General features: G+C 39.4%; 1 protein-coding gene across 10 annotated transcripts in view; it reads left to right on the top strand.

Moving 5' to 3' along the window:
* ZBTB20 (zinc finger and BTB domain containing 20) overlaps positions 1–25,602 on the top strand; it is a 487,426-nt gene that overhangs the window by 143,079 nt on the left and 318,745 nt on the right. The gene's annotated exons all lie outside the window — the stretch shown is intronic.

The raw sequence follows: 25,602 nt of genomic DNA, 5'->3' as shown, positions 1-25,602 counted from the left end.
GTTGTCTGGTCAGTGCTTAGTCAAGAGAATCACCAGGAAGAACTGGAGGGAGATGTGGGAGCGATTCAGTAGGTGGTGCTGTTCCCTAGAAGCCAGCTCTGATGCTATGCCCAGCAGGGTATTTGGGGGGGTATTTATTTCTACAGGTCTAGCTTTCAGGTAGGACTTAAAAATCTATTTGTTGTGGATAGCATTCCTCCAGGTAGCGCCAGACTTGGTTTCCAGCACAAGGTGAAGTTGAATCCAGAAGCAGACTCAGAGAGGACTGCAAACATTCCAGCACTGGGAGTTGTTTGAATGTGAGCTCTGGATGATGGCTCTCCACTGAGCTACACTCTGGTGAAACACAGTCACTTAACTAACAAACAAGGCAACGCATTTTTTCAGAGGATGTGAGTGGTGTCTTTCTAAGCTGTCTCCAGACTTCGGAACTCTTCTCAGAAATCTTCAGAGGCAGCAAGACCTGTTGTGCTGTGCAGCGTGTATGTGCATCTTTTGTGGGAGAACCGCTTGTTACGGTCACTCAGAAGGTAGACCGTTCTATTTAATTCTGCAGGCTGCACATAAAATAGAACATCAGAAATTTCCTTTCATATGATTTGAGGTCAGAAAGGACTGTCAGATCACCTAGTTTGATCTTCTGTGTGCCACCAGCTATTAGATTTGTCTAGCCATCCCTGTTTTGAACCCAGTTAGGCAGTCAGCATCGCTCCATCTTGAAACCATTAGGAGGTTAAAGCTCCTCCCTTCCATTGGTAGTTTTGTTCCAACAGTTAAGTCCCTTGCTGTTTGAAAATGTGGGATTCGTTTCTAGTTTGATTTGACTTTTCTTTCTTTCTTTCTTGGCTTCATGTTCCAGACTTTGGTTCTTGTTATGCCTTTCTTCACCCAATTGAAGATCCCTTTAGAAAACAATGCAATAAAGAAAAGTAAAAACGGCTTCCCAAGCCTGTCCGCTACCTCCTGTTTATGCCTCCAGGGGTTGCGTTAGCCATCTTTGCCACATTGCACTGGGTGTTCATGTTCAGTTGTTTATTTGTTATGAACTCTAAGTCCTTTTCAGAACCGCTGTTTTCCAGGGTGTAGCACATGCCACATGCACCCATGCCCAATCGCGTGGATACAGTGTTTGTTCCTTTTTCTTAAAGGTATGCCATACTAAAAAGTTTTTTGAAAAAAGTTATTTGAAAGAACAGAAGCTTGTGCAAATATCTGATTCTCCCCATCTGTTGATACCCTGTTCTCCTGATCTTTTATCAGTCTTTCCATCACCTGGAAATTTTTATCAGCAGTGATTTTATAGCTTATGAGTCATTGATCAAAATGCTGAATAGTGTTGATGTTATTACTAATTTTACCTGCATCTTACTAGAAATACCTGTGTTTGAAGACCTCTTGAAGCATGTAGAAGGAAAATTCAAAGCTGGAGTTGGCAATGGAAAACATCTCTTATCTCTTTAAGTTCCTGCAGGTGTGCCATCTTGGAGTGTGATTTATTTTGCTAAGAGTTGTCTGGTCAGTGCTTGGTCAAGAGAATCTTGACCTTCTACATGCTTGAAGACTTATGGAAGACCCTCAGAAAAATGTTATGTACATTTTTCCGTAAGTTAGCTGTTCAACATGAGCCTTCATTGACAGAACTGGACTGCACTGTAGTGGCGCTAAGTCAAGTGCTTGTATAAGGTCTTAGGCTTAGAAAAGTTATATACTTACCAAAAAATGAAATCCAGTTTGTTTGACAAGACCTATTTTCCATAAAAAACATGTTAACTAGCATTAATTATTTTCCTTTATCAGTAAATTCAGCCTTAGCATGCATGGGTGCAACTTCACTGGTGTTGGTAGATTTGTACATTTTCCTCACAGTGTTTTTAATCAGCATGTATTACAACAACAAAAAAAAAAAGGAATAAAGCAAAAATCAAGGCTAAGGGTACAGTAATGTAAAGAAGAGTACTTTAATTAATATTTGGAGAGCCTGCCTGGAATTTCTCTGTGTGGCTGTGGATGGAATGCACTGGTAAGTCCCAGTGACCATAAGCAGAGCGGACAGTGGGAAGGTCTCTAACTGGAATTTTAATCCATCAAGATGCTTCTGGGATTTCTTACAAAAGTTAATGTTGGATCTGAATTCATTTATCTTACATAAAGCATATGTATATACTCTGTGGGTATTGACGCAGTAGTCCCACAGTCTTCTCTTGTTTGTACTAAAGCTCAAAGTAGAGCTTGGTTTTTCTCAGCTGGTCTCTTCTTTCATTTTCTAATGTTCACAATGGGAATCTAGAGGGGCAATCCTCAAAATACTGCAAAGTTGTAGGTGCAGATGAGATGATGATGAAGCAGCTGTGCTGCTGTGGAAGCAGGAGGTTGATGACTCCTGTGAATATCTTGGTGTTCCTTTCAGATAGCTTGAGACGTAATTTTCTTCCCTATCAGGCCTTGAGATGTTTTGCGCTTTGCATCCTATTTTGTCTAGTAAGCCTGAAATATTTACCACTTACGTTAGTCTCAACATGAAAAATGTTGAAGGGCTCTGCAAGCAAGATTCATAGACTACAACATCTGACTCTGTCTAGTGTACAGAAGTTTGCAAGATGTGGATGAGAGTTGTCTGTATAGAAATATTTTAGTTTGTATAAAATAAATGTGTATATTTTATTTTGTCTCTAGGGCATGGAGACTTGGCCAAAATTGGGCTGGCACGGATGGCAAAAAAAAATGAATTAGAGTATACAAAAATGACCTACTTTAAAAAAAAATTAAATTGGAAGAAAGAGTAATGGCTTGTAGCTATGGGATAATGGAATTTGGGACACTGGTGACTACACTTCATCCTAATCTTGCTTTTAATTGACAACAGACGTGTTTGTGCTTTATTATGGAAGGACTTTGTGATCAATGTACCTTTGTTGCATGAAACACTCATCCTTTTTATGATGCTGTTCAGAGCAGATAGTCCAGGATTCCAATGTCCAGATCCAGGATTTTCATTTGAATCCATCTGCACTGTATTCTGAGGGAAATTCACTCTTGTAATTAAAAAACAAAAAAACCCAAACCCCACCCAGTCTCTATCTCCCTCAAAAAATCCCCACTTTCTTTCAAAATACTTAAATTTCTGCCTATTCAAAGGATGACATCATGAAGGACAGTGTTTCCAATGAATGTTGTGTGGCAGGTTAATGCTATCCCTGTTGAAAATATCTGGGGTAGGAACTTTCTTTTTACATGGTGCAAAGGATTGTTGTTTCAGATCAGGCTCTCCGGGCATTATTGTTATACAAATATTTTAATTACCATAATGTATGGGGTGGAGAAGTTGAAACAAAATTTCAGTGATTTCAGTGTTGTAATGACAGATAGAATTCATGAGTCTCAAAACCACTCTTTTAGCAATAGAGTGTTATTTTACTTGTTCTGAAACTTAATGAAAGCATTGTGTTTTCAAGAGAATATTCCTATACAAGGAAGTTATTAGTGATAAACCATTTGAAATAGCATTTTTTAAAGTTACTGTATTTTTTTCACCCACAAACTTATTATCATCTTTTCATTCTTCTTGATGAAAATGGCATTTTGTGCCTTATCGGTTTATCTATACATTCCATCCATAAGCCACTCTGTCTTAAAAGTTCATTGTAGATTTGGTGAGATACCATGTGCCTTGGGGAGCCTGAATGATTTATTAAAATCCCCACCCTTCATCCCCTTCCAAATACGACAGTCAGAATTCAAAGTGAGAATAATTACAGCTGTGCAGTTACGGCAGTTCTGAAAGACAGGGTAATATGAAGACTCCAGAGGAAATGTTAACAATTCTAATAGTTTTACATAAAAGACAGAGAGACACTGTCAAACCAGAGGTTTAAACAAAGAATAGGTTAAAATAAAAAAGAAAGAAAGACTTGAAGGCCATCAAGGACCAGTTGAGCTGTAGTACTGAGGATAAGCAACCAAAGACTTGTTGTCTAAAATATTGGTATCTTGCTGGCAAATAAAGACACGTCTGTTATCTGCCCCACTAGATAAGTCACGGGGGGACACAGAGGAGTGAAATAAATCTCTTTTGCTGCCTCTTTCTGAAATACTAAATTAAGGTTAGTGGCTACATTTGACAGAGAAAAAGTGTTTCATCTGTGCTGCACATAGTGGACTATTAGTGCGACTGCTCCATTTATACAAATTGAATGGCATGCTATTGTCCGTCATCTTTTTCTTTTCCTTTTTTTATCCTCATTTTGAATAATTCATGGGAAAAATGATCACTTCATAATGCCACAAACTCACAGCAGGCAAAACTAATTTTACATGATATGAAAACAGATTTTATTTATTTAAGAGTAATATTTAAAGAAAACAACAACTTTTTTGACACCAGCTGCTGGGAAATAAATAGAATATTTTATGACAGAAAAAAAATCCAAATGCGTTAAAAGCTGTTCCTGAGAGAAGGATTAAAAAATAAAATAGAGACGTTGGGCAGATTAAATTTAAACTTGGTGGCCACTGATGTAATTCTACTCCTCAGGGGAGTGAAGGAGAGTTTTCTGGAGGAAGGGAAACTTCAGAGGAGTGGTAAGCTGTGCATAAAAAGTTCTCTGAATAGCTGGTCTCTGTGTGCCAGTGACTGGGGACAACTTGGGTGACAGCTCTGCAAGGCCTCTTACATCTTCTAGACCAGATGGTTTTTTTCCCTCAAGTGTCTGTTGCGTGAGAAGCAAGCCTCGTTTTTTGTCGAGTTTTTCCATTTCTGACCTTGGCTCTTTAGCAGGAGGAAACACTGAAGAGCTAGGATGCGATGTTAAGCTACGGCTTTTTTCCCCCCCCTTGACATGGCTTGATGAGTACTGCAAGAGGTATTTGGAGGAGGGGGGGGAGTAATAATAATAATGAAAAAAAGTCTGTTGATGGTGCTGTGTCGTGCTTTTCCTTTGCGTTCTGGAGGAAGAGCGGGGGGACGGAGGCAGGCAGTGCTCACTGTGCAAGCCTCTCCCCTCGCTGCGATCTGGCGTCTGGCGTGGGGCTGGGCTGGGTGCCACGGGCCGTCCCACGCTTCGTCCCGGCTGCCCGAGAGTCCAAGGAACAAGTGGGTCAGTGCCCGGTTTGGGTGGCGCGGGGCAGGGAGGAGGAGAATGGGGAGCAGGAGGAAGGCTGCACAGTATTTTAGCGCAAGAGCAGTCGGAACAAATGCCATCGGTAATATAAATGTTGTTTATTGCATTTTCATGTAAAATTGTTTAACTTAAAAACTCTTAGTGACAGAGGGAATGTAAATCTGAGGCTGAGAGCCTGAGTCACCAGCAGAAGTTTATTATTATCCCCGATAACAGCTGAATTCCAGCCTTTCTGCATGCTATAAAATGGGGCAGTTTTGTCTATTATTGGCGCCGTGTGCACCGCTATAGTTAAGGGTTTGTCAGCAGTTCAACTGTAAGCCCCTATTTTCACGGGTTTATAACTCAACTGTTAAAAATTCACTCCAGGCTGAAACTTGGCACACAAGATGAAGTCTCTGCAAGTTATGCTGAAACTTAGGCTGTCCTCAGGCAGCTTTGTGACAGTGTTAAAAGACATGAGGTGTGTGCACGGCTCCTCTCAAAAGACAAGAGAGAGCAGGGACAAGGGCCCAGCATTTTGTGCCTTTCATTTAAAATGACGCTCTGGTTGGATTCTGGCTTGCTTAGAGGGAGCACCCTGATGCCTCTCTGTATTCTTGCACAACTCTTAAATTTGGAAAGACTTTTATTTAAATTTTACGTAAGTTATCCGTTCTCTTCCTTGTTGGTTTTACATGGAGGAAAATCCATGAAGCCCTTTGCGTGCGTTTATTTAAGTGGGAATTAAATGCACTGTTGTTTTGCTATGCTCTAAGGTTTAAACAGCGTTTAATGTTTCCATTTAACTAGCTGATATTAATTAGTTAACATTTGTGTAGAGTTTTGGCGCTATAACATGCTCAAAGTGTATGAAGTACATTGTTATTTAATACTTCCAGTAATATTTTCCAAGAGGTGGATTTCAAGGCCATAATGCAGTTGTAACTACTGGGTAGTTGTAACGATGCGACCTTTGCTCTGACCAAATGTCATCTGGTACAAGGCATGGTGTAATCCTGTGAAGAGAGCATGGTTTGGTGTATTTGTGTGCTCTAGTTCATCAGGGTATGAAGATCAATGCTTTTTTTGAAGGGGCATTGATTTTCCAAACTGGTTGGATGCTTTTACGGGGTTGCCATCTTGAAAGTAATGCCATCAGGTTACTTTTGATTTTGTAGCTGGTCGTGGTGATCAGGGAGTACCTTCGGTGCTCAGACTGTCAAGAATCCTCTAAAGGAAGAAAGTGAATAGTGGAAATTCTTCATGTGATTATACTGATTTATAAATAGATGGGTCCAGCTGGGAAATCTGAAGTTGATCTGGGAAAATGAACCTTTCTGTACATCAGAATCAAAAGCGTGGGCAAAAATTTATGAGAAAACATCTGTTTGAGGTGCACCAGCAGGCGAAGCATAAAAAAAAAAAAATCAGTGGGGTAAAAATCAGCCTCTGACATATATGGAAAGATGATGCTTGTCGTGTTGTCATTAATAAATATAAAATATATATTTAAAAAAAAAGTCCTTATTTTGTACATACAACTTTGTTTAGATTTTTTCAGCACTTGACGTATTAAAGATCTTAATTCTTGCTTATTATCCGTTGGTTAAAGAACAGCACTAGAAATGAAGTTGGCCCAGTGAAATTCTCTTCTCTTATGCAGTCATAAATCAGAAATAACCCTGGATTTTTCTACAGGTGTCAGTGTTCTGGATTTACACTAGCATATATCTAAAATCAAAATATGGCCAGCTGTCTAAAATTTGTGAGTTTGAATTTGTGTTGTGAGGTACCAGTTTGTTGGCATAGACCTCCTTTTGCTGAGGTCATCTGCGCTCTCCGCCAACATCCGCGCCTCCAAAATATTTCATTATCTTAATATCCACTATTCCTAATGGATAACTCTCGTACCTAACCTTGATCATCTCTGGAGAAAATGGTTAAGTACAGTCTTCTGGGATTTACTACCAAATATTTAAACATCTTATTGCATTACAAATAGTAAATCCATGTAAAGAATTGTAACTAGCAACGAGTCTGAGGTGCATCTTCTGGAACTAACTTTTTGCTAAACTTTATTTGAATTCAGGCACTGTCGGCAGAGCATGTGAAAGGGCTTGAGGTCAAGGGGGTGCATAACTGATAGAGTTCCATGTGATCAGTCTTCGAGGTCTCAGTTTAAAAAGCATCATTAACTCAGTGTTACCTTTCAGTGCGTTTCTAAAATCTTTCATTTTAGACGAGAGGCCTGCTTGCAGAATTTAAGAGGCTTATTCTCTTACACAGAAATAATGCTGCTAAGCTGCTGGAAATCTCAGCAGCTTAATATAAATGTTCAAATAAAAAAAGTTAGTATTTTAACTGTATAACCTTCAAATATAATTAATAATGAAATCCTAAGCAGGAGCCTAGGGGAAAGCATTTGGATTCTTTCTATTTGTGGAATAGGTGCAGGTCTCTAGTGTGCAGTTGAAAATAGGGACTAAATATGAGCTGATGATTTGGAAATCGCTAATGTGTGCTGCTGAATACAGTCATAGTTGGGATATAAAGTAGAACACAAAAGAAAATGAAAACAGAGGGACCTGGGCCACCAACTTCACGCTCAGATAAAATACCAAACTTGTGTACTAGGTGGAGGTATTCAGATTCAGAGTTTTTTCATTTGGCTTGAGGATTAAATTATGTTATCCTGCCAGTGCAGGAGGTAGTATATTATTTTTTTCTTCATTCCCTAACCAGTGCCACCCAAATTATTATTCTGGAGCATAATTACTGGAAATGAAAATCACAGTAAGAGGGTGTGTCATGGCCACCTGTACGATGAGCCTGTTAAGATTTCTAGCACAGCAAGATGCTTTCCAGAAACACTGCCTTCCAGAGAAAGACGATGTTGTCAGGAGTTAATTCAAAGGTGGTGGTCATATTTTAACCCAGAAAGGGCAGAAAGAAATTGTCCATGTAATCAAGGGCCTTCTCAAGAGTGGCGTGTGTTCTCCAGAGTGGTTGGAATACGTTGCTCTCTTTGTGCTTACTCTTTTCAGAACATGTGTACCATTTCCATGCTTGAAGGATGCGTCGGAGGGCCACCAGTTTGCTCCCTGATGTAGTGCTCAAGCTCTGCTGCAGTATTAGCTGTAAACAGGAGCTGTGTGATTATGTGCCGGAATTTTCGCCTCAGTAATGAAATAAGCAGGGAGGAAAACTGTCTGCAGGTACTTCAAACGTAAGGGATGTCCACACAATACTCTTCCAGAGTGTAAGTGGAAAGAGCAGAAGCCCTGAAAATGACTAGCTATTTCTTTTTATTTTCCAGCTCTTTAAGCAGCTTGCAGCACATGCCGTAGGTTTGATTAAGGTATAAATGAGGGTCAAGTTGGGGGTTGCCACATTAAAATCCTTGGAGTCACGTGATTGGGAAGGTAAAAAAAAAAAGAAAGATGCAAGTGGAAAATGAAGTTCAGTGTACGCAGTAGTCAGCATTTACACATTGCTGTCACACTGTGTGACCTGAGGTATTGCTGTTATTTCCTATGTAGGTATCAGTTGCCATTTTACTGACAGCTTCTGGAAAAGTGATGGTATTGGCTAATGGAGCAATCATACTACTTGTCAGAGAAGAAAAAATTATTTTTAGACTTGTCTTTTATAACAACATGCTGAAACGGTTGATGATGCCTAAAAGGGACAACATAGAAGTCAAACTGTTAGTTCACGTAGCCTGTTTTTCAAACAGAAAGAAGCAAAAATCTCATAAAACGTGGAAGGGGCACTGCAGATTCACTCCCAGTCTATTCTTCTAGACACCCACCCCCAGCATGGTGCTACCAGGGCTGTATTTCAGTCTTTGGGCCACCTCCTGTGTTGCAGGCCATGTTGTGTTGTACCCTGTCCATTCTCTTACAGTGGCTGCATCATCCCTCCTCTACCTCTCAGCGGCAATAACTCTTTCCTGCAGGAGCTGTAGCCTAGGTTTTTGTGACTGTGGTGGTTGTAGGGGAATCTCTGTTCTATGCTGCCTTCTCCTTGGGAAAAATGAGCTGATGCAAATACTCTCTTGTCCATATGCAGCCCAATTGCGAACCAATGCGTTAATGCTTTCAGATTATGCTGAATCTTTCTGCCACTTCAAGCAATTGAAGGATGTGTTAATGAATGACTGTTGAGCAACTTCAAATTGTTTATGGAGCCTTGAAGTCTTTTGTATAACCTTTCACATGTGATAACTGTGTGTCCTGGTTTGAGGTAAAACAGAACCAACTTTCTGTTCAGTAATTTTACTTCTTAGCTAGACCTGTTCTAACTCTCTGAAATTAACAGCATATTGTGCGGAAAATTGTTCGTGCTCAGAGTGATAAGAACAATGTTTTCAGTTGGTGCCAAGGAATGGTACGCAGAGAGGCTCTTGCTTATGCTTATTGCTATAACAACCAAGGTCTGCTAATTTTGTTATTTGCCCCGGTGAAGGGTCGGAAACGGAAAAGCATAGAGGGCCCCACCTGCAGGGAGGAGCAGACAGGACAGGTGACCCAAAACTGACCAACAGGGTATTCCATCCCATCTGCCCCATGCTCAGTAGAAAAGCGGAGGGATCGAAGGGTCAGCCCTTTCTTCCGTGGCCGACATCCGAGCAGGACTCTGTCGGTTCATCTGCTTTTGATCCTGATCTGTGGGTTCCTGACTCCAGATCCGGAATCCAGTTCCCACCCATGGCAGAGTCCAGTCTGGGACTTCCCCAGTGCCTGCTGCTGACGTCACCCTGGGAGCTTGATATAGTTTTGTATACATTGTATCTATTTCATTATTCCCTTTTATTTTTATTATTATTGTTAATATTTCATTAAAGTAGTTTAGTTTCTTCTAAACTTGTAAATCTCTCTATCTCTCCTTCTCCTCTCTGTATGTGAGAGGTGGGGGGAGAGCATCTGTTGCTGGCCATTGCCCAATTTGGCCAAAACCACGACATTGTATCTAAATGTGCCTTGCACCATTAACTCAGTTACTTGTTTTCTGAAGCCGGAAGCTGACTGGTTTGAAGTTGCAGAACCTCAATTAAAGTAGAAATCAACTTTTCCCCTTACTGCAGATTCAGAAGAATGTTCTGGGCATTTTAAGAGATTAGGAGATAAAGATACCAGATATCCAAAATATTAGCAGATTCATCTAATAACACATTTCAGAGTTTTGTTTGAGATCCTCATTTTCTTTAGCAATGTTTGTCAAACCTCGTATCTCCACAGGGCATAGAAATTGTTCATCTTAGGCAAAATCAGGTATTAAGTGCTTGATAGGTCTGGAAGCTTCTGTAGCTGTCATTTAAAAGTGGAAGCCTTTTTTTCTTTTTCTTCAGTCAAAATGGTGCTTCTTGGTGATATTTAGTCTTTCTCCCACCTTAAGAAGTTAATAAGAAGACTTCTTGTCATAGGGTTCATTTTTACCAGGACTGCTGAAGGTAGTAGAGGAAAAAAATGCACTTCCAGTAATTTTCAAGAAACAATTAGTTCAGTGAGCACTGGAATTTCTGCGGATCTAGATTTTCTACGGATTAATGTTATGGTTGATTGACTTGCTGCCTAAGAAGTTGTGACCTCTCACTGAAGTATTTTCTGGTTTTTGAGATGTTTATAAATCCAATTCTGTGGTCCTTAAGGTACGAACTTGTACTGTTGGTTCTGTCTGGGGGGAATTAATAGTGTCTCTCTCTAGCCCGGCCTTTTTTTTATGAAGCTTCTAGGAATCATCTTTTTTATTCAGGGCTATACCCCTCTATCAAATGTGGTTGAAATAGGTAAATTATAAGAGTATTAGGGAGAGGATGCGTCCAGACAGCACAATCTTAGCCTTAAGGAAACCAAGAGAAATAACTGATGTCCAGAGATAGGATATGCTTAGTTATTCCAGGTTTAACCAATGATTTGCTCTATGACCTTTGGCAAACCACTTGTATCTTTATGCAGTAAGAAAATATCAATTGATTGAATCGATCTCGGTGTGGCATGAGGGTGATTTTCAGCTTCCTGACTGAGAATCTCAGGGTTCTTTATTGCCAAATACTGAGAAGGAAGAAGGTAATGGTAAACAGGCTGTCAGTATTTTCTTAAGATATGCTGACATACGTCTTGATAATGATTCATACTGAAAGGTTTGAGCAGGTTCTGCTGATTGAATGCAGGTGAAAGTGTTTCTCTGAATTGAGGACAGTTTGGGAATGGACTGTGCAGCCTGAAGAAAGGAGACTTAAGAGCATTTATAGGTTTGAGAGGTTTACCTGAACATTAGCTTATCATTAATAAAAAGGTCTCCCAGAAATGAGGAGAGATTTATTTAGCTCTTCATGTACTATCTGTGATTTATTGCAAATTGAAACTTGCCATAAGAGAAAGAGACTACATTAGTTCACTTGCTTGGTTTGTTGTTTTTTTGTTGTTTGTTTTTTTTTTTTTCTGTTTTGTCATACACTGGCAAATCTGTGAAAAGTAAACCATCAAGGCTTCATTTTCATTCCTTTCACCTGTCTGTATGCTAGAGCAAATCCCTCCCTTCTTTTCTTATTTCGTCATGTGATGCCACATACAAGCCGTGCAGTGGGAAGCTGGGTATCAGCATCGGTTACAATGAATGGGTGTTTGGAGGATTAGTAAATCAGGCCAGCTTAAAAGCAAATTTTTACTAGACTGTCATTCATTAACAATACATATAGCCAGTAATTCTCAATCATTATTAGTTATTATTGCTGCATATTCGAACATTTGGTTCTTAACAATCCCATTCTACATTAGCTGTGAGTGTACAATACCACAGAGTTGATGCCTTTTGGTTGTCCTACAATTCCAGGTGGTCTTAGTCACCAAGGTTGAGGTCATCAGTCAAGAGCTCTTTCGTGAGGGAAGTGACATCTTCCACATTCTTTCATTTGCTCTTCTTTGAGATTTGTATGCTTCTCATCCCTGTTCCCGCCCCCCCCAAAGTGGGGTAATCTCATCTGCTCTCAGCATTTTCTTATGTTTAAGACAAGCACTTGCTCTGTTTCTAACGGACAGTTTTCCAGCTTAGTATTCAGGATTATTCTGATTCTACAGATAGCTTTCCTGCCTGTTCTGTGTCCTTTTTCTCATCCTGCAGATTTTAGTACTTCTCATATATTTTCCTGTACCCTCTTTTCTGCAGCAATAACACAAATATCCATTTGTCCCTTTGTGATTAACTTACACAGGGGTGCTTAACTGTATTACAAAATGTTTATGCATTTTGTCCACTTATTACTATTATGGTCTTACAAAATATTGTATACTCATGTCGGTGACTGATTGCAGTGTACTTATGTTGTGTTCAAGGCAAGAAAATACCAATTATATCCATCCTAGCATACTTCTGCTTTAGGTGTGCAACAGCTTCTGCTTTGGCTACACCATGGGTTTTCCAAAAGAAGGAACTTGCTGCTTGGGTCAAGCTCTTTTATGGAATATGTTTGATTTCTCTCTGGTGGTGTGGGAATCTTCTATGACACTCCTTAGGTTGGAAGGATAGTGAGAATAACAGGTACAGCTCTGCATAGAAGATGGCTCATTGTTCCTGGCTTTTAGTTGGCTATTCTGTGACCTCCAAGAGCCCCAAATGGTCCTGATTAACTGAGTTTGCTATCCCTGTTGCCCTTGAACTTTGATTACTTTGCATGCACGGAGTTTGAGCTGTCTGTCCAGCACAAGGCTTACCATTTGCCATGTCATAAACTTCACGTTTCTTGATTGTGTAATAAAATGGTTGGTGTTTTCAGAATTTGTTATAGCACTTCATAAAAGGGAGAGGGTGTTTTATGTTGGTTCTTGGGTATGTGTTTTGGTTTGTTTTTTTTTTGTTCTGTGGTATGGAAAGTTGAGGTGAAGCTGCTTCCTCTACAGGGGTCTGTGACGCTACCAAGTTTTCCATAGTGACCACTGCCACATATGGTTTTCTGTACTCTCTGGTCTCAAAGTCTCTTTTTCTATTCCATGGGGAGTCTTCAGTGAATATCAACCATCAGGCATAATGCAAGAAATCTCAGGGGTCATCAGTCAGAAGTTACATTAGACTATGCCAAATTATATTTAACGCATTTTTTTAGACTAAGGACCTTGCTTTATTTTTACCATCATTTATTAACAGAGGGCCAACTTGTCCCAGTTGTCGAAAGATGATTAGAAACTGTGTGTGACAAAGACCACATTAGGATGTCTCTGAAAATGAGGTGTGAAGTCTTGAGCTATGTAGACCTTATCTGTAGCACAGAAAAATAGAAGGTTGCTTCTGGCCATCTCTGTAGACAGGGCCGGGGGCTGGTGGTATAACAGATGAGTTCATCACTATGTGGTTCCTGTGGCATTGCTTACACAGTGTCAGTGTAGCATGATGCCTTTCTTAAATACAGAATAAAGTACTGACTATGAAGAGGTGGTTAAAAGCTACAGATGTTCTAGTTTGGAAGGGAGGGTCCTAGACCTCTGGTGTCCTTGCATAGTTATTTTGTTTACGCCAAGCAGAAAGAACTGCTGTTTTGGTTCTCATTGTACAACCCAGTTGGCATGGCATGGCATGACATTATGAAGAGCCACGCTACTTGGTTGCAAGAAGGGGTCTGCAATGATGATTCACTTCATCATTTTATGGCTTTACTTCACCCTTGGCTCTAACCATATGGTATATTGTTTTAGCTTTTAATCTTCCACTAATGGCATTGATATTCTGGGGTGAGTGATAGTAACAGAATTATCCATAGGAGTTCCACTGGCAGTAGCACTTGTTTAATTCTTCTTGGATAGATACAAGCTCAGTTTTGGATCTTTGCACTTTAATCTCCTTTTGAGAGAGTTCAGTATGATCAGAAGAGAAGGAACAGATCATTGTTCTCAAAATTCTTGTCCAGTCTGGCTCACCTGTCTGTGTCTCTTTCCTTCAAGTAATGACAATGACAGAAATTATTTTTCTTTACTTTATTTAAGGACTTCTTGAAATCCTTAGATGACATTACACGCAGTTTCAATTCTATGTTGAAAGTTCTGTTGGTTCTTTTAGCAAGATATGTATTTTTTCAAGGATTGCTTAAGAACTTTTATTAAGAAACTTAACAAACAGTATTTTGAACACCTGGAAGAATAAAAATCACTTTCCTGCTTAATGCCTCCAATTTTAATATTAAATATAGTCATCCAGTGTTCTGCACCCGCCAACCAAGAAGTTGTCCACCGTACCTTTCAAGAAAATAGCATTGTACCATTTAAAGCGCAAAGGGAAGGCACAACAGAAAAGAAAAATAAGTAATCCTTAAATAAATAAAAAAAGTAGCCTTTAGTAAAGGAAACTATTGTACAGCATTGTACTTATAACCTGAATGGTTTGAATTTTAAGTTGTCTTATAAGCTGTATCTGATAAAATGAAAACATGAAATTTGTATAAAACGTGACAAAATTTGGCGTTGGTACAAGTCACGTCTCTCAGAGATGCATACAAGGTTATGAAAAGAAAAGAACATCAGCGTTTCTTTTATATATGTATACATATGTGTGTATAAACAAAAAACTTTCAAAGCAAAAGTGCAAAGTTTCTTTTCACTCTCCTTCCTCTCCCATCCCTACTTAGTCTTTTCAGTCTCTTTTTTTTTTTTACAGAAAACAAAAAAGCATACAGATCTCAATTTTTAGGGCTCCAAATGATCTTTGAATATCCCTTCCACTTTAATATTTCTGGCTTCTGGCTTTCAAACAAATGCCATTTTACCTAAAAGGGCAACATGTTTACAGATTGTATGTGAAATCACTTCTGAGAGTAATGTGTTTCCTGAACATCGCTATTTTTAGCATGGTGATAGCTCAAAGCAAGGAACCCTTCCTAATTGGAACTGTACTTGTGAGAACTTAAAGATAGGGTTCTTAATTTTTTCCTGATATGGACACGTCTTAATGTGGGAGGCATCTTAGGAAATCTGAGACAATCCTCCTCTTATTAATAGCTGTGAGGCTTCTCTCCCCTGCAGGTTGGAATTGTGTAGTTTTCTATTTGCGAACTGTGGTTGCTTCCAGTCCAAAGTTAAATGTTGAATGTATTTTCAGCTGGTTTTTTCATTGGGATTTGGTTTGGTTTGGTTTTTTTCTCTTTATATGCAGTTTAGCAACTGGGAATAAGGTGAGCCAGAGCAATGTGACTAACAAATTCTATGCATGCCATCAGCAAGAGCCTCACCAGTGGTACGTGGACCGTTGTGCTGCTTTAAAAGAAATGGTGGTAGTGTGTGACTCTTTAGAAGTCCCACAAATAAACACTGGCCTGGAACATTTCATTACCATTTTAAGAACAATAAAAGAATGCAGATTTAATAGTCTAATACATGTAAGTGGCCTTGGTACCATCTTACTTAACACAGTGGCATTTTCTGCAGCCTGCAGAGGTAGGAAATAGTTCTGTACTCGTTTACTGTGTAGGACTTCCTCCTTTTGGACTTAATGTGGCTTAGAACAAAGAAAAAACAACTTTTCTCCTGTAATCCATCAGGGGAAGAAGCATTTTAAAATACGATAGAGAGATCTTTATTTGTCTCTGTGAACATCAGGGCCCTACGGTACCAGTTATTTTTTTATTAATGCAGACTTTCAGTTAATGAGAACAGAAAGGAGATCACCAACTACATAAAATTCAGGGCTGGTTTGAGTTACAGCTCAGTAGGTGGAAAGTCCCTCTCTTGACCAATTATGAGGTCCAGTCACAGTTAGGAAATATAAAGCCATTAATGTTATAGGGTACTGTTAAAGAGTAAAAACTTTAGCAGCTGAAAGAGAGAAATGCACGAGGAGAGTCTTGTGTCAGCTGGTTACAGCAGAAGATCAGGCAGCTGGACATGGAAGTTCTGCTCTAGCGTTTCTGGGTCTGCTTGGGGAATACTGTAGTTGTTGTTGGCATCACGGTATCTCTTCATGGAGAAGAAAGCGTGTTTCTAAATAATTTTGAGATTCAGGCAGCAACGGCTGAATATGGGAATTTCTGCCCAGTTACTGTACCAACTGATTATAGGGACATTTGACTACATGTAATTGAAAGCAAACCTCCGTTCAATTGACATTAAATAATACAGTATTTTATGTAATATTCTCTATTAGGACACACAGATGCATAATGAGAATTTATAGGTGTATATAACTCCTAGAATCTTGTTCTTTTTCTTGTAAACTATTACCCTGAAGTGTGACTTCTTATCATATTTCTTTTTTTCTGCTTGCAAACATAAGAGTAATGGGCAACAATCTTAAAAGGCAGCCACAGAGTGGAATAGCAGTTGGTGGTTTTTTTTTCCTGGCGGGCTTAATGTATTTTGCAAGTACCTTTACTGTGGAAGATATAGGTTCAAATTTTGTTCCTCATGCATTGCTTAGTATTGGTGGGAGGAGAAGGGCGCGATGGTGTTGGACTGCAGTATTTCAAAGAGAGTTCCTCAGCATGTGAAAAGCAACTAAGCAGCTCTTCCATCATAGACCCACTTCCTTTGTATAGTTATTTGTAGAGAACACACTTCAAGAATGCTGAGCTCTTTCTGGGGGAGGTGCAGAGGAGGGAAGGAGAAGGGTTTTAGATCTTCCATACAAATTACAGGCAGGTTCATCTTTGGTAAATGTAGACGCATCTCAGTTATGATGACAAAAAGTCTTGAAGGATCTCTGCTTTTAATTCCATCAAGGTATATTGAAGAAATAAAAAATGTAGTTGTATAATATGTAAATTATCTTTTTTTTTTTTAATTTGTGAATATTATTTTAACTGTCGTAGCAGTTGGGCCTGAAATATTTTTCTGGGCTTAGAGGCAACACAAAGGCATTAGATCAAGAATGTTCCAAGATTCAGATTGGCTGGTATTTGCTTATATCACCATGACTGAATGTTACCAGTTTTAAAATGCTTTTTTGTTGTTCAGGAAATTTTAAAACAGCTTTGATTTCAAACATGAAACTTGGCAAGTGACTGATCCATAATGTGTTCTAATCACTTCTGGTATTTTGGAAAAGACTTGAAAAAGATTGAAGTTGTTGTTTTATTAGAAATCTAGTTACCAACTGCATATGTGAACTTCTTCTTTACCTGTAACATAATTAGCATACGGTCTTGTAGTCCCTTGCCCAGTATTAGTGCTAACATGATGGAACCTAATTTTTTTATTTTGCTGTACACAGGGGTGTTTTTTTAGATATCTTTTTTTTTCTGCTAAAAAGTTATATAGCAGTTTCAATTCTGTAGTTTGGTTGACCACCAGGGGGGTGCATTTGATTTCATCTGTTTTGTTTAAACATTGATTATGGAACAGGTTGAATACACAACCTTACTCTTCTAATAATAATATTTTATGGTATATTAGAGGTGTTTTGTTTTTTGTAGTGTAAATGGAGCCAGAATGAATTTTAGTCTTGGCACTTTGAACAATTCAATCATTGCAGAAGCCCTACTAGCCTGAGCTCATACCTAGCGTGTACTCTTCATCTTACATATTTGAAGCAGAGATAAATATTTCATAGATTTAAGTGTGTACACAGTATAGCTCAAGGTCCCTGCAATAACTACAAACATAATTTGTATTGGACCAGGCTGGCAGGATGCTGAGGTCTCTGAATCCAGTCCTGCAACACGTTTAGATATACTTTGCCTCCAGCAAAAGTAGCCATTATTTTTAAAAATCTATTTTAAACTTATCTAGTAATTATGCTGTTGCTTTATTGGCTAGATTTTGTAGGATGTGGCTGGCAGTATAAAACCCTTTTTGTTGCTCTTACTAATATTGAAAGTAAATGGAAGATTTTTTCCCCTTTTTTCCCCAAATATTATTTCCTGTTCTGACACAGGGATCAGTTTGGAATCATTGCTGATATATTCTCCTTTTCTGTATTGTTTCCGGGGGAAAAAAATTACAACAGAGCTTTGCAAAATCATAATGCAGGAACTGAACTTCTCTGAACTTTTGTATAGTTCCAGCTTGGTCTGAATTTCACTTCTTGTAGGACGATATGTAATTAAAGAAGAATTACATATGTGGACTTTACTGGGAAATATTTGAGAGCTCACGTTGGTGTTACAGTAAAAGTTTAAGCAGTAGATTTACAATACAGTCCAAAGGTCTCAAAGTCCTCTGGTATTAAATTTCCAAAGATTTCTGAGACGAATGAAATTGGGGGGTTTGGTAGCATTGTCCCTGTAATATTGAATCTCAATAGCCTGTACAATAAGATATTGTTCAGTATCCTCCTTGGGCCTTGAGCTTAATATGGGAGTTACATAAACTGAAATAATGTGAAACTTATGGGCATGGTTTGTGCATGACATTGTGCAAGATGAAGCTGGTTTTGGACTTCAGGTTAATGGCCTACTGGCAAAAGAATAAATAATGTGCCTAAGTAAAGGAGTGCATTGATTTGTGCTTCTGCACATGGTGGGATAAAGTCAGTCCATACATAGAAGAGTCCTGATACCACTTGAGGTGCACGTGCTTATAGGAAGTCCAAACTTAGCCTGTAGTTCTAACTTTACTTTCTATTAACTGTACTTTCTATTAAAATTAGTGTGTCCCTTCTTATACATCAAAATCCCAAAGTTCCTCCCAAGGTCCTTGGTAGCCCTGTAGAGATAAGTTCCAAAGGAGGTGGGCAGAGGGCACCTTTAAAAACTACTTTATGTGACAAAGTAGGCGTCTGCCTAGGGTAGCAAACAGTTGTGGACCTCATGTCCATCAAATGTGTTCCAGGGCCCCAGAAGTCACACTTGGTGCTGCTCTGGAGAGCTGCAGGGGGGATACTGCGATCCCTCATTCTTTCCACTCCTCTGGCATCAACTAGAACTACAAATTCATGCCTCTGCTAATACCGCTTCCCTCCTTGACTTTTTCTCCTGTGACAGCAGTGTCACACCTTCATCCTAATTCCCTCTTTCTGTGCAGCAGAGGAGTGCGAATGGATGCTCATGTGTGAACTAGGGAAGGTGGATTCTAACAGCGCAGGCAGAAAGGGAAGGAGGTGCTTGTCAGGGAGATGGGGTTTGGCTGTTGCATGAAGGTAGAAGGAATGTTTTATGTCCTGGGAGAAGATCCAAGGTCCCAAAAACATAGATGACGGGTCTCGAAAAGGAGCTGGGAGCTGGTTGCTAGGTACGGTCTCCTGAGGTCAGATTGCAGGGCAATGAATCAGGCAAGAGTAAGAGTTGTGACCACTTTCCGAAGCTTCTTACAGCTGAAAACCTGCAGCCTTTACGAAGTTGTTCAGTTTGCACTTGGTGTCTCAAGAATGAGGCCAACAAAAGTTATTTTGTCCTTATTCAGGGAGCGGCACGAGTCAGCTGGTGCTGTGGTGCTGGAGGTATGTTCTCTGTACAAGGAAAAGGAAAGTCCCAGTGCTAGCAAGAGAGAAAGGGGCAGGATATAGCGAACTTCATGTCTCGCTGATATTGCTGAGTTTATCCTGAAAATATTCAACTGCCATGCTTAATTGCTCAACACTTTGAGATATTTAGAATTCAAAATAAAGATTTATCATTTAGAATTCAAAATAAAGATTTATCACTTGTATGTTTTCTGCCATATGTCCCATGAAGTGTATGTGCATTGCCATGTGGTTTTTCATTTCACCTCAGTATATTGCCTTTCATCCAAGATCTTGCCCTTTCATAGACGGGGGTCAGATTGAACTTCTTCAGGGCAGATCTGTGAAGGAAGGGGAGAGGGAGTTCCCATTAAACAGCCAGTATTATGTGCACACAGTGTCTCTGTGGGGACAACTAAATGTCATCTCCTGAACCAGAAATTGGCAACAAAAAGCCTTTAACTGTGCAGGGTGCTGGAAATTTAGGGCTACAGCTGAAAGAGGACCCTGATTCCAAAGAGGAACGTAAGGGTACTATAGGTGATTACTTTCAACTTTAAAATTTTAATCATTAGAACTAATATCCTTACTCTAAGAAAAGAAGTCAGATGATATTCGTGACCACAGTGGCTACGATTTTGTTTTTAGTTTGTTTTGCAAGGGAACAAATTTCACAACTAGACCGTACCATTGCAGAGTAACATGACGAAGTTGTATGCTCACAGAGTGAAAACCTTGTATTTCCAAGTTCAAAACCAAATTCTATATCAGTATTCAATAACTTTTTTTTTTACATTTTAAGATACATTAAATACCACATTGTTCTGGCTCATGCACATCTCCATTATTTGGATCTTACAATTTTGATTCTGTTCACATTTGATACATTTCTTATTTCTGAATCATCAGTTTTTGATGCTGTCAACATTTACATTCTTCTTCTCATCCTTAATGAATCTGTTTAATGATAATAATCCTAGCACCTATTGCTCGGCATCAGAGTAGATTCTTCTTTCTATTCTTATCTAATACCATTGATTAATAACTCATTGCTTCCTATCTGTCAGACAGTTTTTATCCACCTTATTGTATTATTATCCAGACCATAATTCTCTAGTCTCTCTATGAGCTTCCTGTGTGGTACTGTGTCAAAGGCCTTGCTAAAATCCAAACAAATTATATCCGCCACATTTCCTCTATCCGCCCAGTTTGTCACTGCACTGAAATACCCATCACAATGAAACATTTATTGATATAAGTTTCTGTTTTAAATCAGAATAAATGTGAAGGTTCTGCTGTGATTATATGATAGAGCCTGCGTCTTAGCAGGTATTATCATTTTATGCACTGAAGATAATTTGAGCCATGGGAGATGATACCATTCAACAGGAGCGGCGAGGCTGTGAAGATCAAAGCATTATGAACCTTGAAAAGAAGTGGGAGAAGCTTATACGCTACGATAACTTGTAAAGGGCATAAGCAAAGTCCTCAAGCTGTATTCCAAAAGATGCTCAGAGAATATCAGTTTTAGAACTGCTTCACAAAAAACTGTATCTTTCGAGAAAGAATTGTTTGGGCAAGGCCTCGTGAAAGCTGCATGCTGTCACTGTTCCTGTTCCTTGGGAACATAAACAGGATCTAGGGACAGCTTGTGCAAGAAAACAGTTGGAATAGGGAATATCATGGTTTTCAGCAGCCAACTTGATTACCATCATCGTCCCCGCGTAGGAGGAAAGCTTCAAGAGGTATTTAGAAGGATGCTGGGTCCCACCTGGCCATAGCAGAACTACCAGTTAAGCTGCACTTTAGGAGTCCAGGTCAGGTCTTAAGTGCAGTTATAAAGAGACTAACTCTTCACCGGGTTGAGAAGTTCAGCTTCTAATGTACTTTCACAGCTGGGCTTCTCAAGTGCTTATTGCTTACTCTGTTAACAGTAGGAATAAGTGAGAGAGGTGGACTGTGCTATTAGGGGATCCAAAATGTTTAACAGGTATGAGGGGACTTGTGGTGAAATCGCATCCAGTACCTGTTTCAGAGTGACCATTAGGGTGGACTGATCATGCACTGCAGCTTTTATTCAGTTGAGTGTCTCTAACTTTCTGAAACCCACATTTCAAGGAGTGTTAGTCTTTGCCCAAAGGCAGTATTTTTCATACTTGAACAAAAATAGTTCAAACGCTGTTGAGGATGGGGTGGGGTGTGTGAAAAGTAGCCAAAAATACACCTTTTTCCTGATTAAAATGCTTTTCTATCTGAAAGAGCCATGGTTTGGAAATTAAAATTTGTAATGGATACAGTCTTCACTGGGAAAGTAAACTCAATAGATGAATGCCATAAGGAAGCTGAAATCTCTGTGGACACACAGCTTTGCAGTGACCTAATAACAGACGGAGATTTACCGTTTTGAGAAAGCAAGCTTCGGTCTCATGTTGTCCGTTACTTGCAGTGGCAGGAACCCTCAATCCCAGCACAATGCTGTAGGTTGTCCTCTGCTTCTGTTTTACTAAATCACAAAAAAAAAAATCAGGTTTTTCCCACCAGCAGCCCTGTGACCCCAGTTTGAGCCTCAGCCCTATGGTTAGGAAGGAGCCCAGTTCAGTGTTGCTATACCATACAAATGGCCATGAGTTCAAAGGCGGAACTGTAAATGACGAAAACTCCTGTGTACTTTTGAAAGTGTACAAAGGCCTTCAATTCAGGAAAACATTCCTTTTGGGGAAGATTCTTTAAGTATACGCATTACTTTTTTTTTTTTTTTTTTATTCTATTCCCTCAAGACAAGAGAATGGTGACAAAATGAACCTGTTTATAGAGAACTAGTACCAACTAAAGTGCATTCGCCTTAAAAAAGCAGAAATAGTGTAATGCTATATCTATGTTAATAAGATTTGTTCTTCTGCATTACTGATGAGCCTAGACAGAGCATTGTGCTGACGTGTCTATATGGGTTCCAATTTCAAAGTTTGCTTATTTTTTTGTTAGATGAGGAGCCTATGCAGCATCGACCTCCCTCTCCGATTTCTGTGACACAATTAGTCCATGGCCCTGCTTATGTTTTCAAACCTAAAATACCAGAAAGTAATCTGGGCCATATCCTAAGTCATTATTTGGATTCTGATGTTGGAATGAGGTCTCCTGAGTGGCCCCGAGCTTATTTGAAAATTCTCTTGAAAGTAATGGGCTTGATTTTTTTTTTTTTGGTGGGGTGTTTTTTTCCCCCATTTCCCTTGTTGTTGAAGAGGGATTTCTTGACAATAATCAATGAGGTGGGTTTTTTTTCTGAGTAAAGACATCAGTATTTTACTTTCTGTGCATAGTTATTTGTGGCAGTTGATTCATCATTGATTTTCAGTTCCAGAAGTGAGAGCAATGATATGAGCAAGTACTTTGAAAGAGAATAATTGACCCATTTTGTAAACTCTATGTAGAAAATTCAAAAGATACCAATGAGTGTTGTGCTGTATTCTTTCCTAGCCTTCCCTCTCCCCATAACTAATGAACTGTATATGATTCTCATTAACCTGCTCCAGCTGACTGCAGGTATTCAAGGGAAATCAAACCCTTACAGAACTTCCTTATTGCTAAGAGGTTGCAGAAGGCTGACATCCTCTGAAATGTTTCTGATAACAAATGGTATTTAATTTTCTTCTCTTTAATTTTTAGATGGAATGAATGTGGTTCTTACAAAAGTGGGGGACTAGACCATAAACCTGAGTCAGGCACAGTAGAGTCAGGTGCCATGCAAGTCATGGAATGTTGTTAATGAATTTCAGTCGTTATATAGTCGGTAGCTTTGCTGGAATAGTTTTCAGGCTCTGCATAAACTTGATAGCAAGCAAGAATCATGAGAAAACACAGTGAAAGATGTTTACCTTCTGAAATTTGTTTTTAAAGCCTTTATGGAGAGGTAATGCTTGCTCTCTTGTTGTCACTCTACTAATGTACCTCTTTCCTGACCTGCCATGCTCCTCATTCTTGCAATTCCAGCTCTTGGGTCTCTCTCCAGTAGAAGTTCACCAGCTGTTCTTGAGCCACCTCCCTTGCTTTTCGGAAGGTGATTAGTGCACTCCTTTCAGACAGCCGTCTCCTGCCCTGCAGTGCCAAGCAAGCTCATCTGTGCGCAGGAATGCAGGCGTCCATTTCTACCTCTTGCTCGTACATACCTGTCTAAATAATTTCACCTCGAGGCCACAGGTTTCTCAGTTTGTAAAATGAAAGACATTACTGAAGTGGCACCGGTTGGTATTCTGAGTTTAATGAGGTTTTCTGTAGCTTTTGCGCTGAGTTTAACTCCAACCTGTAGCTAAAATAGCTCTTTAAGATGCTCTGTCTGTGTGTGTTTACATCAGGTGTTCTGCTAACTGCAGTTATTTAGTTGAAATTTTTCAAGATGGCAGTGAACGCGGTCTCACAGACAGATGTTTCCCAGGCTCCGTTTCTTTTAATGGGTGGATTGCAGCATGTGCCGGTTCAGCCTGCCTTGAGGAGAAGGGGCCATTTTATCTGCAGGAACCGGGCCCCGGTGCTTAACTCACGGAACAACGCTAGGTGTTGCATCTCCTCCTTTTCCTTTCTAATCGGAAGAATGTGCATGGAGCAGGAAGGACTTCAGGTTAAAACCACTAGGAAAAATGTACCAAAAAGCAGTTGTCAGGATAGTGCCCAGCATGGGAAGGGGGTGGTGTAGCTTTGTGCTTTGATAGAAGAGGGCTAAATGCTTCCTCGTTTGCTACCAGAAAATGGGGGTTTTGGACAAAATTCCCTGTGATGAAGTCCATGCACCAATTTATTCCTATTTAGGTCATCAGAATAGGGCTTCAGTGGTGCAGTCTGTATGCTGGCTCTCTATACAGGGATACATTTCACCCTCAGTGAATGCTCTTTGTTTTCTCAGTTGAGGTCAGTTTTTCATTGCATTCATTAAAAGAAATAGCTTTGGATTGCAAATACCGCTGCCCCTCTTCTTCCCTGCCAGCAAGCCGGCATTACAGTCCTGAAGATCTTAGAAAAGGGGTAAATTTGGAAGGGAAAGGAAGGGAAAGAAATGGAAGTTCAGAGACTGAAGTTGTTATCATTTATCTGGCAGTTATGCTGTTGCCTACTTCTGATCGATTTAGGATTTTTTTGCCTGGATTTCTACACTGTTCGTTTATCTATCTTGCTAGATGCCAATCAGGAGAAAGAAGGATAGTTATTTGATGTAAAGATTGTCTAAAGGAGAAGGAACATGTTTCTCAAATGATTCCTTCAAGAAAAAATTCATCGAAGCCTATAAAGGTTATCCTTTGGCAGCATCGTCCTAGTGCCTCTGTCCGGGGGCTCTTGTTGCTTCATTCGAATGCTCAAGAATTGGTGCTGCGTAAGATTTGATAATTCTTGCTGTGCTGTCCCCTTCCGTGCTCTCTGCTTTGCTTCCTGCTTTTTAATACCTCTGATCTTGACAGAGTGGAAAAGTTAAACCTAAAAATAAGTCCCTGAGCTCATTCCTGTTTGTGGTGTCCATGTGTGTATGAACACGTTTGTGTGATGGTATATTGTCTGATACAGTGCATTTCTTTTTAAACATCTATGGGGACAGATTGGGAAGGCTCATACAACACTGAATTTTGAAGAACTCTGCTTTTACTCGTGAGAGAACAAAGAAAAAAATTGCACTTAAGAATTGCCCCCAGCCTGTGGGACATTCAAAATGAGTATTAGATTTGCATCCAGTATTTCTTTGCAAATTTCTGTCAGTGTGTTGCTGGTGAAGAGAATAGCTTTGACTTTGAATGGGCAAATTAGGCAAGTTCTGCTGTCACCTTTTAAAAATAAAATTTAATCAAGTTTTGGTTTGTTCCTTTAATGAATCATTGGTACATTGTCTGTGTATATAGCTGTATGGTTTGTTATTGTGAGGCCAAATCCTGACAACTTATTGCAAAATTGTTTTAATTTATTATTAATATTTTTTGTTTTTCTCATTTCTCCTGGTTTTGGAGCCTTTATAATTAGATATAATTAAAACCACAGGTTTTAAACTCCAGTCTAACATTTAAACTTGTATTTATGGTGCAGCCCCTGGAGTTTTATTGTCATTCCAACTGCATTTTGAAAAAAAAAAATACTTTTTTTTTTTTTTGCATCTGTTCAAATGCTGTGTCTA

Source organism: Chroicocephalus ridibundus, chromosome 1 (assembly GCF_963924245.1).
Source record: "Chroicocephalus ridibundus chromosome 1, bChrRid1.1, whole genome shotgun sequence".
In the NCBI taxonomy this organism is placed as follows: domain Eukaryota; kingdom Metazoa; phylum Chordata; class Aves; order Charadriiformes; family Laridae; genus Chroicocephalus; species Chroicocephalus ridibundus.
Note: the sequence above shows the minus strand (reverse complement) of the source record. Positions and strands in the feature narration are given on the sequence as shown.